The sequence below is a fragment of the Nycticebus coucang genome, chromosome 4 (genome assembly GCF_027406575.1).
Source record: "Nycticebus coucang isolate mNycCou1 chromosome 4, mNycCou1.pri, whole genome shotgun sequence".
Classification (NCBI taxonomy): Eukaryota; Metazoa; Chordata; class Mammalia; order Primates; family Lorisidae; genus Nycticebus; species Nycticebus coucang.
Window position 1 is genome coordinate 143,866,433 of NC_069783.1, and position 13,320 is coordinate 143,879,752.

Genomic DNA, 13,320 nt, shown 5'->3' on the forward strand with positions numbered 1-13,320 from the left:
AACAACGTTGGGTCCTTTACGAAGTTGTATGTAGCCCAAGATATTTCATGCAGGGTGTTGTCTTTTTAATTGTGGATATTATACTGGGATTGATCCATGTCTCTACTGTTTATGCATTCATACCTTCTTGCTATAAATAAAAGTTACTGTTTCCCTGTAACTTAGAAAATTACATAATCTGATATCCTAATGTTAGTTTAATTCATAACTTCCCAAACAAATTAAGTTTATCTTACAGAAATAAATAGAAAACTATTTAAAAATTGATCTGGGGTCAGGCACACTGGCTCACACCTATAATCCTAGCACTTTGGGAGGCTGAGGTGGGTGGACTGTTTGAGCTTGTGAGTTTGAGAACTGACTGAGCAAGAGCAAGAACCCTCTTTACTAAAAATAGAAAAACTAACTAGCTAGCCATGGTGGTAGAAGCCTATAGTCCAAGCTACTCTGGAAGCTGAGGCAAGAGGATCACTTGAGTCCGAAAGTTGAAGTTGCTATAAGCTATGACACCACAGCACTCTACCCAAGGTGATACAATGAGACTCCGTCTCCAAAAAATTATTGTTATTATTATTATAAAATAAAAATCTGGGAGCTTAAAACATATTAACAGTAAAAGAAATATAAGCCTGAGACCAAAAGAGTATGAATATGATTTTAGTTAATATTTATAATATAATTTAATTTCTTATTTATTTATGCTTGTGATTTATAAAGTGCTCCATAATTGTCTGTGGTTACTTTGAAGAAAATGTGTACTAAGTGGAAAAGGTCATAAACATGAATAAAAAGTAATTTCCAATAATAGTTTTTGGTGTTCTTGGTTTAACTGGCCCATTGTGGGCTATGCTAGAGAAATAAGATGCTTGGAGAGATGTTGTTCAATGTGAAGACGTGGGTCCATTACTAAGGTGACAAAAGGTCATATTTGTGATGCCCATATCCAGCAAAATCCCTACTCTGTGTAACCAGGGATTCACCCACAGTGCAGGTGGAGGCACAGTGCTGGCTGAATTCCCTTTATCGACCTCAGTGTCCAGAATCCAAGTTCTAAAGCCAGTTGGATCTGTCCTCACTGGGAAGCAGATTCTTTGCAAACTCCCAGATCCGCATCCTCATAATGGCTGACAGAGTGAACCTAGGGGAGCCCAGGACACAAATTCGGAAGCTGAATTTCTCAGCGTAGCCTTTCAGATCCTCTTTGATAAACCCATAGTGGTCACTCCAAAGGTCATCAGAAATGATGAGGACCTCATTAGCTTTGTCAACATCCAAGGTCCTATCTGCTGTGGAAGAAAAATGAGTGGCTCAGCAAACGGGCAGACTGAAGATGAACTCTTCATTTTGCAAAGGCTCCAGCATCTCATTCATGTCCACTTCATTAATTCTTTCGTCCTAAATCAGAAATCTTCCTAGTGAATCTTTCCTGAACTCCTGACTAGGGCCATTATCCTACCAGAAAGATTTTGTACATTTGTCTCCTTTATAGCAAGGCTTTCTGTTTATAGCAAATGACATTATCTAAAGTTTTTTTTTTTTTTTTTCTGTAACATGTAAGATCCATAGGTCAGGTACTATGGACATTGTTTGCTTTCCAATTTAATATATATGATGGCTCAGATATACATCCTATCAAAATATAAACATTCCATACGTACTTTGAAGAAAACTAAATTTTCTTTATTGCAGAATAATATAGAAATTTAACACTTGTTTCCTTGCATTTCCATCTCATCCTGCTGGCTAGACAATTGCACGCAAAGCTTCCTTTTACTAGTGTGATAACAAAATGAAGAGTTCTGAGATGAGCTGGGCTACCATTGCACAAGTCCAGATAGACGAAGAGATTCCCTTGGGCATGAGTTGAGATATCTTTGGATTTTGGCAGCACTGAGATCCAGAACTTACACGTAGTACTGTTTAGAGTTGAGGGGAACTTGGGAACCAGTGACTTTTTGGGTTGCCAACATTTCCAGTAATTCTTAGTTATTGGGATTACAGCACAGAGCTGCTTGTTCTGATGAGGCCAAGTGGATGGATGCAATGGTAACCACAGAAACAAACCCTTTGGACCAAGTACCAATTATTTCCCCAGGATTCCTTTTCAATTAGCACCTTGGAAGGTTCTGAGTCTGTCCTGGCCCATACAAGCCTTGCAAAGGACCAAAAATGTTTGGGACATGTTTTGGGACCCCAAATGAAAGTGTGCTCACTTAGAAAGTATAGTATTTTGTTTTCCTCATGACTGATTCTTTGTACTACCACATAAGCTAAAGTATATCTCATCATAAGCAAACCCAGCACAGCCACCATTGATTCCATGAGGCATCCTATAGTAGACACTGGGAAAAGACGGAGCAGGAGGACTTGGCACATTCATCGGAGTCTGGATCCAGGACTCTGGCAGGTGGGGCCTGTCTCCCTACATTTAGCACAATGGTGATACAGTTGCATTCAAGCAATTCACTGTGTACCTTTTGAAAATCAGGTCATAAGTATGGGGTAGAGTTCAGTTGTGACATTGAATCAGGCACTTATATACTTTAGAGCCTGGCACACGATAGGGTGTTCAGGGCCAGAATCTACAACCAACCTCAGTCTACAGGATCAACAGTCATGCACTTTTACCAGCCTTTGCTTGATTCTCAGGATGGACTCTGGGTTAAAATCCACCCAGGCGCCTTTACATGTTCAGGGCCCTGCAGCCAGAGAGAACCCCAGATGCAGCTGGTGTAGGTCTTGCTACCCAGCAGGTATTCAGGAAGCAGCTACAGCAGCACCACCTGGGTACCTGGGTCAGAAACCCAGATGCTCAGGCCAGCCCAGTGCTGTGGAATCAGAATCTTCATTTTCAAAAGAGCCAGGGTCATCTAACAAACACCAGGCCTGGAAAGCCATAGGGCAGTGCTCCCATTACAGAGACATGATGCCACCACAAGTGTAATTTTAGTTCCTAGTAGCCATATTATCAAACATAAAGAGAAACCAATGAACTAATTTTAATGTTTTATTTGACCCAATGCATTAAAAATGTTATCATTTTCCTACCTGGCTATAGCCACATTTGAAGTGCTAAATAGCCACAGTGGCTATCATTTTGGACAGCACAGATATAGGGCAGGGCCTAAATATTATAGTTCCTTCCAAATATCCAGGTGGTTCTAATCTATACTCAGGGCAGAGAACTAGTGTTGCTTGGAGAGTGTTAGGTGCCAGGAATCAGCTAACTCCTATATTTAATGGAGAGCCTTTTGTACTTTGCGTTTTCTGGGGACTTCATGGGGAGGGCTGGGTAGGACAGAGCCTCACTTTGAACTTCAGCATCCTTGGCTTCAAGGAAGTGAAGTCCCCCTGAGACTATTCTGCACCTGATCATTGACATGAAGTATCTAGTCCTGCCTACGGCTCTGGAGTAGAGGGCCTGATGGCCCTACGTGCACACACTGTGCCTGGCACTGACTTGGCCTCAGTCAGCACTTGCCACATCAATTACTCCAGTCTTGAAACCTCACTCTTTTACATTTACCTCTCATACGAAGTTGAGATATAAAAAAAGAAATGATTGGCCTCATTTCCATGAGAGTCTTCTCTGTCCTCCAGCTGCTTCTGAAGGTAGCTCAGCTGTGGAGATCCACCTGCCAGGGGCTTTTACACAGACGGTCCCTCCTACCGTATTATCACCTTACCTCTCTAATTCAATCACAGCCTCATTGAAATCTGCCATAAATGAGTTTTTGCTGAAGAGGCATAGAAGTACTATGTGCAAAATAGAGCAAATTATCCCGAAGCTGTTGTATTTTTATTAACATACACAGACACCCCTTCTTCTAGATTAGCTCTTGAATATCATGTCTGTATATGACAGTGGTTCTCAAGCTTCCTGATGCCTCCTTATGCCACAACCCTTTAATACAGTTCCTCATGTTGTGCTGAACCCCCAACCATAAAATTATTTTCATTGCTACTTCATAACTGTAATTTTGCTACTGCTATGAATCATAATGTAAAGATCTGATATGCAGGATGTATTTTCACTGTTACAAAGGGGTTGTTGCGACCCACAGGTTGAATTGCTGGTATATGAGAAGATTTGAAATTTGGAAATTAACTTTTAAAACAAAATGTTTGGTCTCCTTATTACTGTTTATGCAATGAGTGGAGTTGGTTTCAAATACTTTTTGCTCACAAAGTAAAACCACCTCATATTTTGATTTGGGCAACTGAGGAAACCTAATTTGTCCTTTTTAAAAATCACCTTCACTAGACCACAGTGACACCTTCAAATGGGCTTTTTCTCCATGATTGTGAAGATCCACGTTTTAGAAGTTTGGCAATAAACAAAAACAAAAAATGAAAAAAATTTTAAACCCACACTGTTCCAAGATAATCATTTGGTCCTTCAAGGTCCTGGGTTTTGTTTCTGTTTCTCTCTTTGTTATTTGCTGTAACCCTATCAAAAATAAAAAGTATTTTCATAATCTATTTCCTTATATCACAATTTATATAAAACGATTTTTTTAACCTTCAAAAAAGTCTCCTCATGGTTTCATTTTTTTAGAGGCAGAGCATAACTCCACTACCAGGCTGGCGTGCACTGACTAAATCATAGCCAACTGCGGTCCCAAACTCCTAGGCCCAAGTGATTCTCCTGCCTCAGCTTCCTGAGTACCTGGTACTACAGGCACTCACCACTGTGACCAACTAATTTCTTTACACTTTTTATAGAGCTGGGACCTTGCTTGATGTCCAGCCTACTCTCAAATCTTGCCCTCAACCATTCCTGGCCAATTTTTCTTATTTTTGTAGAGACAGGGTCTTGATTTTGCTCCAGCTGTTCTTGAACTCCTGACCTTAAGCAATCCTCCCACCTAGTCTCCCAGAGTGCTAGAACCATCAAGAACTAAAAAGAAGACTTTCCCAAACCACAGCTTAGTGCAGCTCGTCTGCACTAACAGGGATACCTCTTAATCCACGGAGTGCACTGTTTTCACATGTGACCCTGCTCAGCTGTTTCTTCCTCTCTTCTTTTTTCTCTTGTGGCATCCTCACTGCTGTGCTCTGACAGACCTGGTGGCTGTTGAGACAGCATGCCAGTTGCTAGTTAAAAGAAAACAGGACTTGAGGAGGGAAAAGAGATGGCAGTCAAGTAACAGCTTCTGTGCAGCCGGGCACAGTGAGAGTGGCGAGAGAAGACTCCAGGCATCTCTGGCTGGTGAGTTTTGCCCAGAGGCTTCCTTCTGGTGACACAGGAAGCCAGTGAGAGACTTCTGGACCCAATGAGGAGGACAGAAGCAGTGGAAAATCTGGCAAGTGGTAGGTGCGTTTGTTCAATCAGAGGCTGCCTACAGCTGCACCCATAGCAACAGCGAGACTGCACGCAGGAAAAGCCTTACCTGTGGGCTGTTTGGGTTTTGTTGGACTTGGGCACTCAATTAAACTGCCTTGGCAGATCTTGGGCCATGTGTGAAGACGACTTTGGGCCTTGTCTGGGGCCCAGGTCTGAGACACTGAGCCGGAAGGAAGCTAATATTGTTCAGCTTTGGACTGCCTGCACAGCTGCTGTGGGAGAGCTGCCCCTGTGTGTTGCAGCGCGGAGATCAGCCAGGAGAACTTGGGCGAGCAATCTAGTGACTGAGCTGTCCAAAGGAGGGCACTGAGACACTGGGGAAGTGTGGAGTTCCAAGTGTGGCAGATTAATAGCCTTGGCTCTCAGGGCATAGTGGGAGTCTGGACGTGGTGCACTGGATAAGCAGGCAGCCACACTGGGAGAGATCCCAGGGATAAGTGCTTTCCCTGGAAAGCTTCTGCTTGGCCAAGGTTCATAGTTTGGAGTGTCTTTTAAGTGGGCTGAGGACATTTTTGGGCTCCCAAGCCTGCAGGGTCTGAGAGGTCAGCAGAGACCTCCAGTCTCCATCTTGTACAGCTGTATCAACATTGTGATTAACATCTTATAACTCAGAAGATCGCCTGTTGCCCGGACAATATTCAGTAAGATATATATAGTATTTGGTTATTTGGGTTTTTTTTGGGGGGGGGGTTGGGGTTTTTCTTTTTTTGTTTGTTTGTTTGTTTTCTTAATTCCAACATTTTTCCCTGGTGTTTTTCTTGTTTTTTTTTTTTTTTAATATATATTCTTTCTTTTTTTTTCACTATCCTAGTTTAAATACAATCTTCCATTTTTGCCTTCTTTAACAATTAGAATTTCATTTTTGCCAGTGTTTCTGCCCCTATTATTTGTTGTTGGTTTTTTTTCCTCCAATGTTACCCCATTAGGGTTCTTACTTGTTTGTTTTGGTTTTATTTACAGTATTTTTGGCTTTTCACTTTACCAGGTGGAGGTGGGGTACTGTTTTTGATCCGGCTGGCAAAGAGCTGTTGACCTCAAGGGAATCACCCAACCCAGCACCCCCAGAGGTTGGGGTCTTCAAGGTTGTGTCATAGTACACTACTATACAACTATATTACTCCTGTTTCTTTCTTTCAGTGCTTTCTTTTATTTCTTTTTGTCAATATTTCCTTTTACTCACCACTTCTTCTTTCTCTTTTTTCTTTCTTAAATCTTTTTTCCCTTCTTACTCTTCAATTTTCTCATGCTTCTAGTCCCCTACCAAAAGAACCTATTAAAACTTTAACGAGTGGAGTTTATCTAACAAAGGACGAGAAAGATCTCTATAAATAGAACTATGAAACTCTAAGAAAAGAAATAGCTGAAAATGTTAACAAATGGAAAAACCATGCTCACGGCTGGGAAGAATCGGCATTGTAAAAATGTTCATACTACCCAAAGCAATATACAATTTTAATGCAATCCCTATTAAAGCTCCACTGTCGTACTTTAAAGATCTTGAAAAAATAATACTTCGTTTTATATGGAATCAGGAAAAACCTCGAATAGCCAAGATATTACTCAGAAATAAAAACAAAGCAGGCAGAGTCACGCTACCAGACTTCAGACTATACTATAAATCAATACTGATCAAAACAGTATGGTACTGGCACAAAAACGGACAGATAGATGTATGGAACAGAACAGAGAACCAAGAGATGAACCCAGCTACTTACCATTATTTGATCTTTGGCAAGCCAATTAAAACATTCAGTGGGGAAAAGACTCCCTATTTAACAAATGGTGCTGGGTGTACTGGCTAGTGACCTGTAGAAGACTGAAATTGGACCCACACCTTTCACCATTAACTAAAATAGACTCTCACTGGATTAAAGATTTAAACTTAAGACATGAAGCTATAAAAATACTAGAAGAAATTTTAGGGAAAACTCTTGAAGAAATCGGTCTGGGCAAGTATTTTATGAGGAGGACCCCCTGGGCAATTGAAGCAGCTTCAAAAATACAGTACTGGGACCTGATCAAACTAAAAAGCTTCTGCACAGCCAAGAACACAGTAACTAGAGCAAGCAGACAGCCCTGAGAATGAGAGAAGATATTTGCAGGTTATGTCTCTGACAAAGGTTTAATAACCAGAATCCACAGAGAACTCAAATGTATTAACAAGAAAAGAACAAGTGATTCCATTTCAGGCTGGGCAAGGGACTTTAAGAGAAACTTCTCTAAAGAAGACAGGCGCACAGCCTACAGACATATGAAAAAATGCTCATCATCCTTAATCAGAGAAATGCAAATCAAAACTACTTTGAGTTATCATCGAACTCCAGTAAGATTAGCCCGTATCACAAAATCCCAAGACCAGAGATGTTGGTGTGGATGTGGAGAAAAGGGAATACTTCTACACTGCTGATGGGAATGCAAATTAATACATTCCTTTTGGAAAGATCTTTGGAAAACACTTAGGGATCTAAAAATAGACCTGCCATTCAATCCTACAATTCCTCTACTAGGGATATACCCAGAAGACCAAAAGTCACAATACAACAAAGACATCTGTACCAGAATGTTTATTGCAGCCCAATTCATAATTACTAAGTCATGGAAGAAGCCCAAGTGCCCATCGACCCACGAATGGACTAGCAAATTGTGGTACATGTCTACCATGGAATACTATGCAGCCTTAAAGAAAGATGGAGACTTTACCTCTTTCATGTTTACATGGATGGAGCTGGAACATAATCTTCTTAGCAAAGTATCTCAAGAATGGAAGAAAGTATCCAATGTACTCAGCCCTACTATGAAGCTAAATTATAGCTTTCACATGAAGACTATAACCCAACTATAGCACAAGACTATGGGGAATGGGCCAAGGAAGGGGAAGGGAGGGGGGAGGTTTTGGTGGAGGGAGGGTAATGGCGGGGCACATCTATGGTGCATCTTAGAATGGGTACAGGCGATTGCACTAATGTACACAGCTATGATTTAAGAATAAAAAAAAAGGAAAAAAAAGAATTTTTTTGTTCTTAATTTTTAGATTTGGAGATTTTATTGTCGTGAAAACATTTCATTCACCACCGTGCTGGATAACAGGCATGTCCATCAAAGGGAACTACCAGCCTTCTTCCTGAAATTCTCCTAGAGCCTTCCACCTTCATTCCTCAGCTCCAGGGCTTCCACAACCTCAGAGCCATAACCCAGGTGTTGCCACAGCTCAGTAACCTATGAAATGACATTCACATAATTAACCCCCCACTGCAGTTCTTTTCTTCATGTGTTCACATGGCATCTCCATCCCATCCCATAAAAAGCTCTTTTCTCTGTCTCCACTGCTATTCAACATAGTAATGGAAGTCTTAGCCGTCACAATCAGGCAAAAGATGGTGATCAAGGGCGTCCAAATAGGGTCAGAGGAGATCAAATTCTCACTCTTCGTGGATATGATCCTATACCTCGAAAATCCCAGGGACGCAATTACAAAACTCTTAGAAGTGATTAAGGAATACAGCAGCATCTCAGGATACAAAATCAATACTTACAAATCAGTAGCTTTTATATATGCCAACAATAGTCAAGCTGAAAATATAGTCAAGGACACTATTCCTTTTACAGTAATGCCAAAGAAGATGAAATATCTGGGAATTTACCTAACAAAGGAGGTGAAAGATCTCTACAAAGATCACTACGAAACTCTGAGAAAAGAAATAGCTGACGATGTTAACAAATGGAAAAACATACCAGGCTCATGGCTGGGAAGAATCAACATTGTTAAAATGTCCACACCACCCAAAGCAATCTACAGATTTAATGCAATACCTATTAAAGCACCATTGTCATACTTTAAAGAGCTTGAAAAAATAGTGCTACATTTTATATGGTATCAGAAAAAACCTTGAATAGCAAATACATTACTCAGAAATAAAAACAAATCAGGAGGTATCACATTACCAGACCTCAGGCTGTACTGTAAATCTATAGTGTAGAGGAATGGACACCATGCTTGCAAAGGACAGTTACTTACTCTTATCACATTAAAAGGAAACTCTGAGAACAGGACAGTCTCCTGGCAAGCCTAGAGACATTTTGTGACTCGGGGGCAATCCCCCAAGTAACTCAGTGTTCCAGAATGAGATAAGATGGGTCACTCACTAGTAAGCCTGTGTTAAACATTGATGCTTAGTAGTTCTTCATGAGGGTTGTGGGGAAAGATCACGTGAGGAGAGCATGTGGCAATCCTTAGCACGCAGCCCTCATGTGTAATCACCTTAACTCTCCACGTCTGTTGCATATAACCTTAATAAATAGCATTGCAGAGGGGGCTCTGGGCTACCCTGCATTTAAGGTTAGCCCGCCTCCCACAAACTTGTACTTCTAATCAGTGTCATGCCTGGTTCCTTCCTGCGGTGGCAGAGACCAGGGCCTTAGGGATTGCAACACTATAGTGAAAAAAACAGCATGGTACTGGCACAAAAACAGAGAGGTACATTTATGGAACAGAATAGAGAACCAAGAGATGAACCCAGCTACTTATCATCATTTGATCTTTGACAACCCTAATCAAAATATTCAGTGGGGGAAAAGACTCCCTATTTAACAAATGGTGCTGGATGAACTGGCGGGCAACCTGTAGAAGACTGAAACTGGACCCCCACTTTTCACCATTAACAAAAATTGATTCTTACTGGACATAAGATTTAAACTTAAGACATGAAACTATAAAAATACTAGAAGAGAGTGCAGGGAAAACACTTGAAGAAATCAGCCTAGGAGAATATTTTATGAGGAGGACCCCCTGGGCAATCGAAGCAACACCAAAAATACATTACTGGGATCTAATCAAACTAAAAAGCTTTTGCACAGCCAAGAGCACAGTAAGTAAAGCAAACAGACAACCTTCGTAACGGGAAAAGATTTTTGCAGGTTATGCTTCCGAAAAAGGTCTGATAACTAGAATCCAGAGAACTCAAACTAATCAATAAGCAAAGAACAAATGGGGAAGGATGGGCGGAGGGAGGGTGATTGGTGGGATTACACCTACGGTGCATCTTACAAGGGTACATGTGAAACTTAGAAAATGTAGAATATAAATGTCTTAACACAATAACTAAGAAAATGCCAGGAAGGCTATGTTAACCAGTGTGAGAAAATATGTCAAATGGTATATAAAACCAGTGTATGGTGCCCCATGATCGCATTAATGTACACAGCTATGAATTAATTAAAAAAAAAGAAATGAGGAGTTTATATCCATATTTGTGGTGTCTGAACCCCAAACTTGCCAATAAAATACTTAGCTGCATCACCATTTACTCTAAACTTACCTGTTATGGTTTTAAGCCTGGTACCAACTCACAAAATTATATCCCATGGAAAAATTAAGAGTTTTCTCCAATCACAAAATTGTACAGGATAGCAAAAACTGAATACCCCAAATACACAATAACAGAGGAAGACAGTACAAACTGTGAGGCTTCCATACTGAAGAAATTCTTTTGAAGATATGAAAAGGAATGCTATAGATCTATATTTATTGATAGAAACATTCTTTTTTTAAGGGAAAAATTTTCCATGAATTTTCATATTCATGGAAACAGATGTATATATTACATAGAAAAATTATATCAGTAGGAAGATTTCAACTGCAAGTAAGAGAAAGTTCTAATTCAATGACTTTACAATGAGGAAATGTCTTTTCCAAAATAACACGTAATCCACAGGTGAGATTCTCTGGATCTACTTCTCGTGATTCTCCTAGCTCTACACACCTCCCTGTGTTTGCCCATGATCTCAGGCTGTCTGATGATGGCAGCACATATAGTGCCAAAGCCCAGAAGACACACTGTGTGCTCTGTGTCTCTCTAATAGGAGAGGCATCACTCCATGAAGGCAGCTACATACTTGTGCTGTGTGTCATTGGTTAGAACTGTGTCATATGCTCATGTCTAAAGCAATCACTGACAATAGAAACAGGAACACCAGGACTGGGTTAGACCAATCAGGATCTACCCAGGATGTGCTCCTCCAAGGCACATGGCCAAGGGGAGGAGGGGAGATATCTGGGCAAATTCAGTCTTCTCATGAGGAAGAGAAGGGGAATGGATATTGAAGTGACAACTGTATTAGTTATGGTTCTCCAGGGAAACACAGCCAATAACATGTATATGTGTGCATATATAGACACACCTATGCACGTGTATACATGCATATATATATATATAAAGAGAAGCATTATAAGGAATTTGCTCCTACAATTATGCAGGCTGAGCAGTCCCAAGATTTGCAGAAAGCTGAAGACCCAAGAGGACTAATGCAGACCTGCAATCCAAGAGCCAAGGTTTTTAATTCAAGTCAAAATGTAGGAAAAGATCAATTTCCTAGCACAAGCAATCAAGGAAGAGTAGTTCCCTCTCATTCAGCCTTTTTCGTTCTATTCAAGTCTTCAGTTAATGAGGCCCTTTCAAATCATAGAGGGCAGTTGGCTGTACTCAGTCAATACACTCAAATGTTAATCTCACCCAGAAACACCATCATAGACACACCCAGAGTAATATCTGACCAAGTGTCTGGGCACCCTGTGGTCCAGTCAAGTCGACACATCCAATTAACCACCACAGCAACAAAGAGCATCTATTGCATAGGGCATACAAAACAACGTGTATAGCAAGTTGGTTAAGAGTGCCTTGGCCTAAATCTACCCTCTATTACTTACTGTCTAACTACATGTCTCTGGTTAAGATAATTTTTTGAGCCTCCACTATAAAATTCAGACAAAGGGAGGAACCTGTATCACTGGGTTGACCTGTAAATTAAGTGAGATTGTATGTGAAAAGTTCATATTTATATGTCAGACACATTAAATACGCAACAAACTGTAGATGTTATTAACATGAATCATAATATTACGCATTGTGTCAGTTATCAATGGATTGCCTCTGAGCTCCAAATTCATTCTTCAGCGTTTGCTTCTCCTAACATACAGGAATTTTTTATTTATTTATGCCGAGCTCGATGCTGAGCTTCCTCAGTAGAGGACGCTAAAGGAACACCGCAGGAGGAAGAGGCTTCTCTTACCAGCAGCAGCACCATCGGTCAGCGGCGAGGTATGAGGTGTAGCCTGGGTAGCCTGGGTCAGCTGATAGCCATTTTCAGACTCTGGAAAAAAGCCTTTGAGACCTGAGTAAGTTTACCTGCTCTGGCCCCATGGAGGGTCCAACTCTTCCTACATTGTTCTTAGGTGAGGGTGCCCCTAGTGGTGAATGTTCCAACTGCAGCAGGGGCCGAGCTCCAGATTCAGAAGTTGGGCAATCTCTGGTTTCAGCCAGGCCCATCTTCCTGTGGCTATTGAGCCAAACGCTGTCAAGTCCTTTATTTTGGAGGGAAAGCCCCAGGTTTTCAAGGAAAGACCAGCACAGATCAATTTCCTAGGCTTGGTGCTTGGCAGAGAAACGAAAAGCAAGGATTTTGAAAATCTGTTCCCTTGGGTGAGGCTTAGGCACCCTACCTTTTTATAGAGACAGAGTTTCACTTTATCGAGCTCGGTAGAGTGCCGTGGCGTCACACAGCTTACAGCAACCTCCAACTCCTGGGCTCAGGCGATTCTCCTGCCTCAGCCTCCCGAGTAGCTGGGACTACAGGCGCCCGCCACAACGCCCGGCTATTTTTTTGTTGCAGTTTGGCCGGGGCCGGGTTTGAACCCGCCACCCTCGGTACATGGGGCCGGCGCTCTGCTCACTGAGCCACAGGGGCGGCCTGGCACCCTACCTTTTTAAAGTACTCCTGTTAATTTAAGGATACAGCCAAGGAGGAGAACCACTGGATGAATCGCTTTGGCTCTGCGCTCAGAATTTCTCTGGCCCAGAACTCAGATGCTTTCTTTATCCGGTTGTAGGGATAGGCTGGGAAGGGGATCAATAAGGTCATGGAAGCAAGGCTCAAAGCCTGTACAGTGCTGGACACATAGGAGGTCCTCAATATATGAC